The sequence below is a fragment of the Mesoplodon bidens genome, assembly GCF_964165515.1.
Source record: "Mesoplodon bidens genome assembly, chromosome: 3".
In the NCBI taxonomy this organism is placed as follows: Eukaryota; Metazoa; Chordata; class Mammalia; order Artiodactyla; family Ziphiidae; genus Mesoplodon; species Mesoplodon bidens.
Window position 1 is genome coordinate 98684516 of NC_138178.1, and position 8396 is coordinate 98692911.

The following is an 8396-nucleotide window of genomic DNA, read 5'->3' on the forward strand; positions in this document are numbered from 1 at the left end:
CAGTTTTTACTTATAAATTATGTACATCCTTTCTCCAAAGCTAAACAAAATTTCTTATCCAAATTCCCATTTCTTTTAGGAAGTCTGAATTAACAAGAAATCAAACAATATCACTTTTCTTTTATCTCAAACTTTCTATTTGGAATCAAGTTTGTTTTTGGATCATTTTTGTCGTCTCTTCTCGGTTTGTGTGACATCCTTAACTCTTTGTTGCATCTGACAAAAGACATGCTCTGTTTTTTTCCTTTTTTTTTAAATTAATTTTTATGTGGAATTCAGATGAGAAAGAATGCAGTATTGCTTTGACTTCCTGCCATAATATAAAATGTAGTAAAATGTACAGCTGGTGATAGTCTAGTTAGAATTTTTTAATGAAATATAAAGGAAAAGACCAAGTGCTTAATTTTTACATGCTGCATTTCATTTAAAAAATTCATGGTATCTTTTTGAATAATTTTTACTCATGCAGATGTTCTGAATATTGGAAACAGACGTTTATTTTATTTCCTTGGTTCCCATTTCACACTAAGCTTTTGCACAAAGAAGGTGGACTGAATAGCTAAATTATTTGTGAGTCAGGATTCCAAGGGTAATTATTCTCAGATAATTGCCAAATGACTCATGGCAAGACTTTCAATAATGTGTACCTTGGTTTGTCTAGTTCAGATGTGGAGGATACTGGTTGTTTAACATAATAGAAAAGAACTTTAGGCTATTTAAGAAGACATGCATGTCAGTAAAAATGTGGTTGACTCTTAAAATAATAGACAACCCCATTTATGTTATTTCTTAGATGATGAATCATTGCTGTAAGAGCTGTGTTTCACAAATTTCAGAATTTTGAAATTTCTAAATAATCAAAAGTACTTTTTCTTTTTAGCTTAACACACATTATAAGAAATTCAGTCTGAGTCATTTAGAATTAAGTAACTAGAAGTTATAATGATGATTTAAGCTTTCCCCCCACATTACCAGTATATAAAAATTTTGGCTCTGCAGCATGGTCCTCGGAGATGCTTGGCCTTGCCCTTTGCTAGCCATGGCCAACTACCTGAGAGCGGCGGCATGTCCTACGTGCCAGACGGTGGACTCACTGCACAGCAGCTGTTCAACTGCGGGGACAGTCTCACCTACAGCGACTTTCTCATTCTCCCTGGGTACATCGACTTCACTGCAGACCAAGTGGACCTGACCTCTGCTCTGACTAAAAATATCACTCTGAAGACCTCACTGGTTTCCTCACCCATGGACACAGTCTCACAGGCTGGGATGGCCATAGTAATGGCGCTTACAGGTGGTATTGGCTTCACCCACTACAACTGTATGTCAGAATTCCAGACCAATGAAGTTCGTGAAGTGAAGAAATATGAGCAGGGATTCATCATGGACCCTGTGGCCCTCATTCCCAAGGATCGAGTGTGGGATGTCTTTGAAGCCAAGGCCTGGCATGGCTTCTGTGGTATCCCCATCACTGACACAGGCCGGATGGGGAGCCACCTAGTGGGCATCATCTCCTCAAGGGACATTGATTTTCTCAAGGAGGAGGAGCATGACTGGTTTTTGGGAGCAATCATGACAAAGAGGGAAGACTTGGTGGTAGCCCCTGCAGGCATCACATTGAAGGAAGCAAATGAAATTCTGCAGTGCAGCAAGAAGGGAAAGTTACACATTGTAAATGAAGATGATAAGCTGGTTGCCATCATTGCCCAGAGAGACCTGAAGAAAAACTGAGATTACCCACTGGCCTCCAAAGATGCCAAGAAGCAGCTGCTGTGTGGAGCAGCCATCGGCACTCATGAGGATGACAAGTATTGGCTGGACTTGGCTAGCCCAGGCTGGTGTGGTCGTTATGGTTTTGGACTCTTCCCAGGGAAACTCCATCTTCCAGATCAACATGATCAAATACATCAAAGAGAAATACCCCAGTCTCCAAATCATTGGAGGCAATGTGGTCACAGCTGCTTAGGCCCAGAACCTCACTGATGCTGGTGTAGATGCCCTGAGGGTGGGAACGGGCAGTGGCTCCATCTGCATCACTCAAGAAGTGCTGGCCTGTGGGCGGCCCCAAGCAACAGCAGTGTACAACGTGTCAGAATATGCACGGTACTTTGGTGTACCTGTCATCGCTGATGGAGGAATCCAAAATGTGGGCCATGTTGCCAAAACTTTGGTCCTTGAGGTCTCCACAGTTATGATGGGCTCCCTCCTGGCTGTTACCACTGAAGCCCCTGGCGAGTTTTCTTCTCTGATGGGATATAGCTAAAGAAATATCATGGTACGTGTTCTCTCGATGCCATGGACAAACATCTCAGCAGCCAGAACCGATACTTCAGTGAAGCTGACAAAATCAAGGTGGTCCAGGGGCTGTCTGGGGCTGTGCAGGATAAAGGATCCATGCACAAATTTGTTCCCTACCTGATTGCCAGCATCTAGCACTCCTACCAGGACATTGGTGCCAAGAGTTCGACCCAAGTCCAAGCCATGATGTATTCTGGAGAGCTCAAGTTTGAGAAGGGAACATCCTCAGCTCAGGTGGAAGGTGGTGTCCACAGCCTCCACTAATATGAGAAGCGTCTTTTCTGAAAAGGGATACAGCACACCCTCGGTTTTTCAATAAAAGTTAAAAAAAATTTTTTTTGACCAATGTCTTACTCTTTAGATAAAATAGGGGTCCCTGGCTGGATAACTTACAGAGCCATGTGCCTGATAGTCATGGATAACCCATGTGTCAAAGTGATGATTTGCCAGCTTGGTTAATGAATGAATATGCAAAGGACCTCAGGATATGTTTTGTGAGTGATTATCATTATCAGTAATGACGAGAATGAATTTATTGTGAGTTAGGTTACTTTCCATATTTAATAATTTTCATTTTTCAAAGTTATATCATTCTGGAAAGAAAAATTACTAATGGATTTCTATTTGACAGATCATCTTTTTATAATGCATATGATCCTTTAAAAAAGAATTATTTTCTCACTGCTATTTATTCTCTCCACATTGACCCTGCTAACAGGAAGAATATATCTGCTTGGGAAAGAGGAATCCCCAAATCTAGGCTTTGTTCTACCTCTGTTTCCCACTAATCGATTCAAATAGATTAAAAAAAAAAAACTCCTTAAAAAAGAAAGTCCATTGTCTTGAATGACTACGTATTCTTGCTATTCATAAATTTCATTCTGTTTTCCTGATTTACCCAAAATAAGGCAGTTTTCCTGTTGAGGTTAATTTGGGATATGTAAAATAACCCCATCCTCTAAAAAACAAGGTTGAAATATTTTATCCTGGATATCAGTGACAGTCATTTGTTTTTCACTATATTTAGATTCTCTCAGTATTCTTCTTAAGTCACAAGTTGATCAAGATTGTGATCTCATTTTGGTATAGTGTAAGGCTGTTGAGATGGAAAAGATTAAAAACCAAAACCAAAACAAAACAATTAAAAAATAACTTGTCCACTGTTTCTGGTCCCAGTTACCATATTGTGGTTAAAAGCAACTCCATATGATCTATCACTCTGATTCGTTTTCCCCTTGATTGTAAATGATAACCCAAACGTTCTTGGGCATACAAAAAAAACCCAGTTCATTCTAGTAAAAGAAGTTTGTGGAAGTGTGTGGGAAGTACAGAATTGAATTAATTCTGTGCCCTTGGAAAATTTTGACATCTGTACCAAACGCAACACGTTTTCATCATTTTTAGTCTGGCCCCAGGAAGGATATTAGTCCAGTAGATTTCTCAATCCTGTGATAAGGAAAAATACCTTTTGTTATTTTCTATCATTAATTGCTTCTTTAATCTCTCAGTGGTAGTGCTATGGTTCAAGGTGGGAAGGGAAGTGGTCAAAGTTGAATAGCAGAGCAGAGTATCATGTTATCTGGATGTCAGTGGTAGGCACAAGTTCACTCAGTGTAGAACCAAGTGAGAAAGACTAGGAGGGATGAGGAAATAGTGCAGGTTGTGTAACCATACACACTCACAGATCCATTCAGGAACCAAATAAAGGACCAAAAGCAGTAAAAAGTAAAAACAACAAATTCTGCCATTGAAATTCTCAAATTTCACATTTTTTCTTGATAAAGAATGGGCATGTGAGAAGGCATTTTAAAAATGACAGGTGCTCAGAATTTCAACTATGGAAACACAACTAATTGTCAAAATTGTGAAATATTTGGCTTATTACATTAGTACTTTAGCAGGAAATAAATATTGCCAATGTTTGTGTGTTGGGGAAGCAGGAGTGGAACAGAAAGAAATGTGAAGGAAATTGCGCCTGTACAAAGTATAGATATTTGCCTTCTTGATATATTTCTCTCTGGAAATCAATGAAATAATGTGATTTTGCCTATTCTTAATGTGACCAAATGACTTTTTCTTTAAAACAAAAATTGAGGGTAGAATTTCATCTTAATGGAATTAAGCAAATATATGTGCGTGTGCAGGCACACGTGTGCATAGCTAAATAAACGCAATGATCAGTTTTGATTTTAATGGGCTTCCAAGCTCAACAATCAAGCACTATATATATATATATATATTTTAACATCTTTATTGGAGTATAATTGCTTTACAATGGTGTGTTAGTTTCTGCTTTATAACAAAGTGAATCAGTTATACATATACATATGTTCCCATATCTCCTCCCTCTTGCATCTCCCTCCCTCCCCCCCTCCCTATCCCACCCCTTTAGGTGGTCACAGAGCACCGAGCTGATCTCCCTGTGCTATGCAGCTGCTTCCCACTAGCTATCTATTTTACATTTGGTAGTGTATATATGTCCATGCCACTCTCTCACTTTGTCCCAGCTTACCCTTCCCCCTCCCAGTATCCTCAAGTCCATTCTCCAGTACGTCTGCGTCTTTATTCCCGTCTTGCCCCTAGGTTCTTCATGGCCATTTTTTGTTTGTTTGTTTTTTAGATTCCATGTATATATGTGTTAGCATACAATATTTGTTTTTCTCTTTCTGACTTACTTCACTCTGTATGACAGACTCTAAGGTCCATCCACCTCACTACAAATAGCTCAATTTCGTTTCTTTTTATGGCTGAGTAATATTCCATTGTTTATATGAAGCACTATATTTTTTAAAGATAGGAAACTGAGATCCAGTAAAGCTGGCTTATCTTACACCTTTGACTCCTGATATGTTCTTCATACTGTACTTTTCTTTGGTGAGTGGGTGAATGAGGCCAAAGTGTGCTTCAATTGGCAGATTTTTATTTTCCCACTTTTCTGACTTCATACGAGTGATGATCTCCCTGTACCTTTATTTCTAACATTGGGACTAAACCATCGCATCGTCCATCAACTCCTTTCTTAGCATGAATCAGTTAACACCTGTAAATCACTTTAAGTCATTGAGGGAAACGTGCGATGTAAATACAAGGTTAGTTGTGGAAAAAACCCCACAAAACCAGAAGCTAATTTCCTTCAAAAAGCATTGGTATTTAAGGAACATAATGCTAGCTTTGTCTAGCTGAGTTGCCAATATTTTGCAAACAGAAGTTTTATTGTGCCAGAGGCAGCAAGAACAGGTGAGCTTTTTCCTAATGAGACAGAGTGAAAAGGAAATATTGAGGCCTTTACAGTCCTAAAAGTGCAGGAGCAATAATGTGGAAAGAGAAGGCAAAGACAGCCAGGATTACTCTGATGATATTTAAGTTTCATTATCCTATTGTGATATCTTAAAATTATAAAGATAAAAACATCAACTTGTGGGTTTTAGACTTCCCATTGGTTCTCTGACATCAGTGTTCATAGGAATGGGTCATTGTATCCTTTATCCCCTTAGAATTCAGTAGATTGTTTGCATATTAATGTTATAGAATAGAGAAATCTTATATATTAGCTTTAACAAAACAAACAGAAGGGCCTCCTTAATTACTCATTTGCTTTCTGTCTTTGAAATTCCCATTGTATATTAAAAATAACTAATGAACTACCTTGAAGAAAGACAGAAAATATTTTTTACCTACTAAATAATGAATAGGAAGTATGCTTCACAGTGAGCAAGGAATTCAAGATATTTGCTAGTTTTGCCCCAGATCCTCTTTGTAAGGCTGATCCATACTGGAAAATACCAAAATGCTGCCTTAATGGTAAAACTATCTTGTATAAAAAGCAAAAGAAATAGCTTAAGAAAAAAAAGCAGAGAAAGAGGGACAGAGAAAAAAAGGAAGGGAGGAAGGAAAGGACAGAGGGAGAGAAAGAGGAAGGAAGGAGAAAGAGAAATAACAAATATCTGCCCTGCTTCAGCATTATTGGGAGGGGGAGGGACAGCATTTACCTCAGAGGGTTTTCACAGTTTTAAGAAGCTCTTAAGGTGGAATTGTTAATACAATGAAGTAGGAGGTCAAAATTCTACATATAATTAATGGTAAAAATGTGAAAAAACTTATTTATACTAGATGGATATATGGAGAGATATATAGGTCCCATGCTCTTCTTGGCTAGGTAAATAGGGGAATGGATGCCGGAGGGTAAATTTAGTCTAATCTGGTAATTTCAATCTCATTTGGGTAAGTGCACAATCTTCCACTTCCCTTTCCTCCTGTTTCCCAAGATGGGATCTGAGTGTATGAGACGGCCTAACACATTCTCGAAGGAAAGGGATCCTTGGACCCATGAAGTCCACCAGTTCCTCTGGTTTCTGTGAAAATGTCCCTTTGTGCTTGCCCAGCTGGCTGTCTTGGATAGAGTGATGGTCCACAGGTCTGCAGGTCTGGGGCTCTGTTGTTAAAGGCCCAGTGATGCCTCTTTGACATAAATCACAGCAAGATCTTTTCTGACCCACCTCCTAGAGAAATGGAAATAAAAACAAAAAGAAACAAATGGAACCTAATGAAACTTAAGAGCTTTTGTACAGCAAAGGAAACTATAAACAAGATGAAAAGACAAACCCTCAGAGTGGGAGAAAATATTTGCAAACGAATAAATGGACAAAGGATTAATCTCCAAAATATATAAATAGCTTATGCAGCTCAATATCAAAAAAACAAAAAACCCAATCAAAAAATGGGTGGAAGACCTACATAGACATTTCTCCAAAGAAGACATACAGATGGCCAAGAGGCACATGAAAAGCTGCTCAACATCACTAATTATTAGAGAAATGCAAATCAAAACTACAATGAGGTATCACCTCACACCAATCAGAATGGCCATCATCAAAAATCCTACAAACAATAAATGCTGGAGAGGGTATGGAGGAAAGGGAACCCTCTTTCACTGTTGGTGGGAATGTAAATTGGTATGGCCACTATGGAGAACAGTATGGAGCTTCCTTAAAAAAATAAAAATAGAGTTACCATATGACCCAGCAATCCCACTACTGGGCATATTCCCAGAGAAAACCATAATTCAAAAAGACACATGCACCCCAATGTTCATTGAAGCACTTTTTACAGTAGCCAGGTCATGGAGTCAACATAAATGCCCATTGACAGACGAATGGGTAAAGAAGATGTGGTACATATATACAATGGAATATTTCTCAGCCATAAAAAGGGACGAAATTGGGTCATTTGTAGAGACATGGATGGACCTAGAGACTGTCATACAGAGTGAAGTAAGTCAGAAAGAGAAAAACAAATATCGTATGTTAATGCATATATGTGGAATCTAGAAAAATGGTACAGATGAACCGGTTTGCAAAGCAGAAATAGAGACACAGATGCAGAGAACAAACCTATGGACACCAAGGGGGGAAAGCGGGGTGATGGTGGTGTTGGGATGAGTTGGGAGATTGGGAATGACATAAATATACTAATATGTATAAAATAGATAACTAATAAGAACCTGTTATACAAAAAAATAAAATGAAATTCAAAAAAAATTCAAGTCTCATACCTAGCTTTTATTTTGCAAACTTCCGTCTAGGTGAAAGATTAAATGAAAACTTAAAGCCACTGATTTCTACAGAAGACATTGCAACATTACAATATTAAAAGCGAATGTAGGCTAGAGGAGTGGGATAGGGAGGGTGGGAGGGAGGCTCAAGAGGGAGGGGCTATGGGGATATATGTATACATATAAATGATTCACTTTGTTGTACAGCAGAAACTAACACAACATTGTAAAGCAATTATACTCCAATAAAAATATTAAAAAAAAAAAAAGGCCCAGTGATGCATCCTGGCTGCTGTGGCCCTCATTGCAGCCTCACACAGTTCCCCTCTGAGTTTCTGCCTGGACTCGCTCTGCAGCAACCAACTCTCATGATGAGCCTCACTGAGAATCTTGCTGGCTCTCAACTCAGATGTTCTCTGAGTTCCTTCTTCTAGAGACTTCTAGGTCCCATCCATACATAGCATATTAACAAAAATGGTTCAGGAAAACTAAACTCAGGCAACTCTTCTGCCTAATTTCTGTGCTATCACTGTCAAATTAACTTTTC

At 38.7% G+C, this 8396-nt stretch overlaps 1 pseudogene across 1 annotated transcript; it reads left to right on the forward strand.

Moving 5' to 3' along the window:
* The first annotated feature begins 1039 nt into the window (after window positions 1-1039).
* Window positions 1040-2601, forward strand: LOC308614651 (inosine-5'-monophosphate dehydrogenase 2-like; annotated as a pseudogene). Its single transcript has one exon. The product of its transcript is annotated as an inosine-5'-monophosphate dehydrogenase 2-like (transcript).
* Window positions 2602-8396: the final 5795 nt, after the last annotated feature.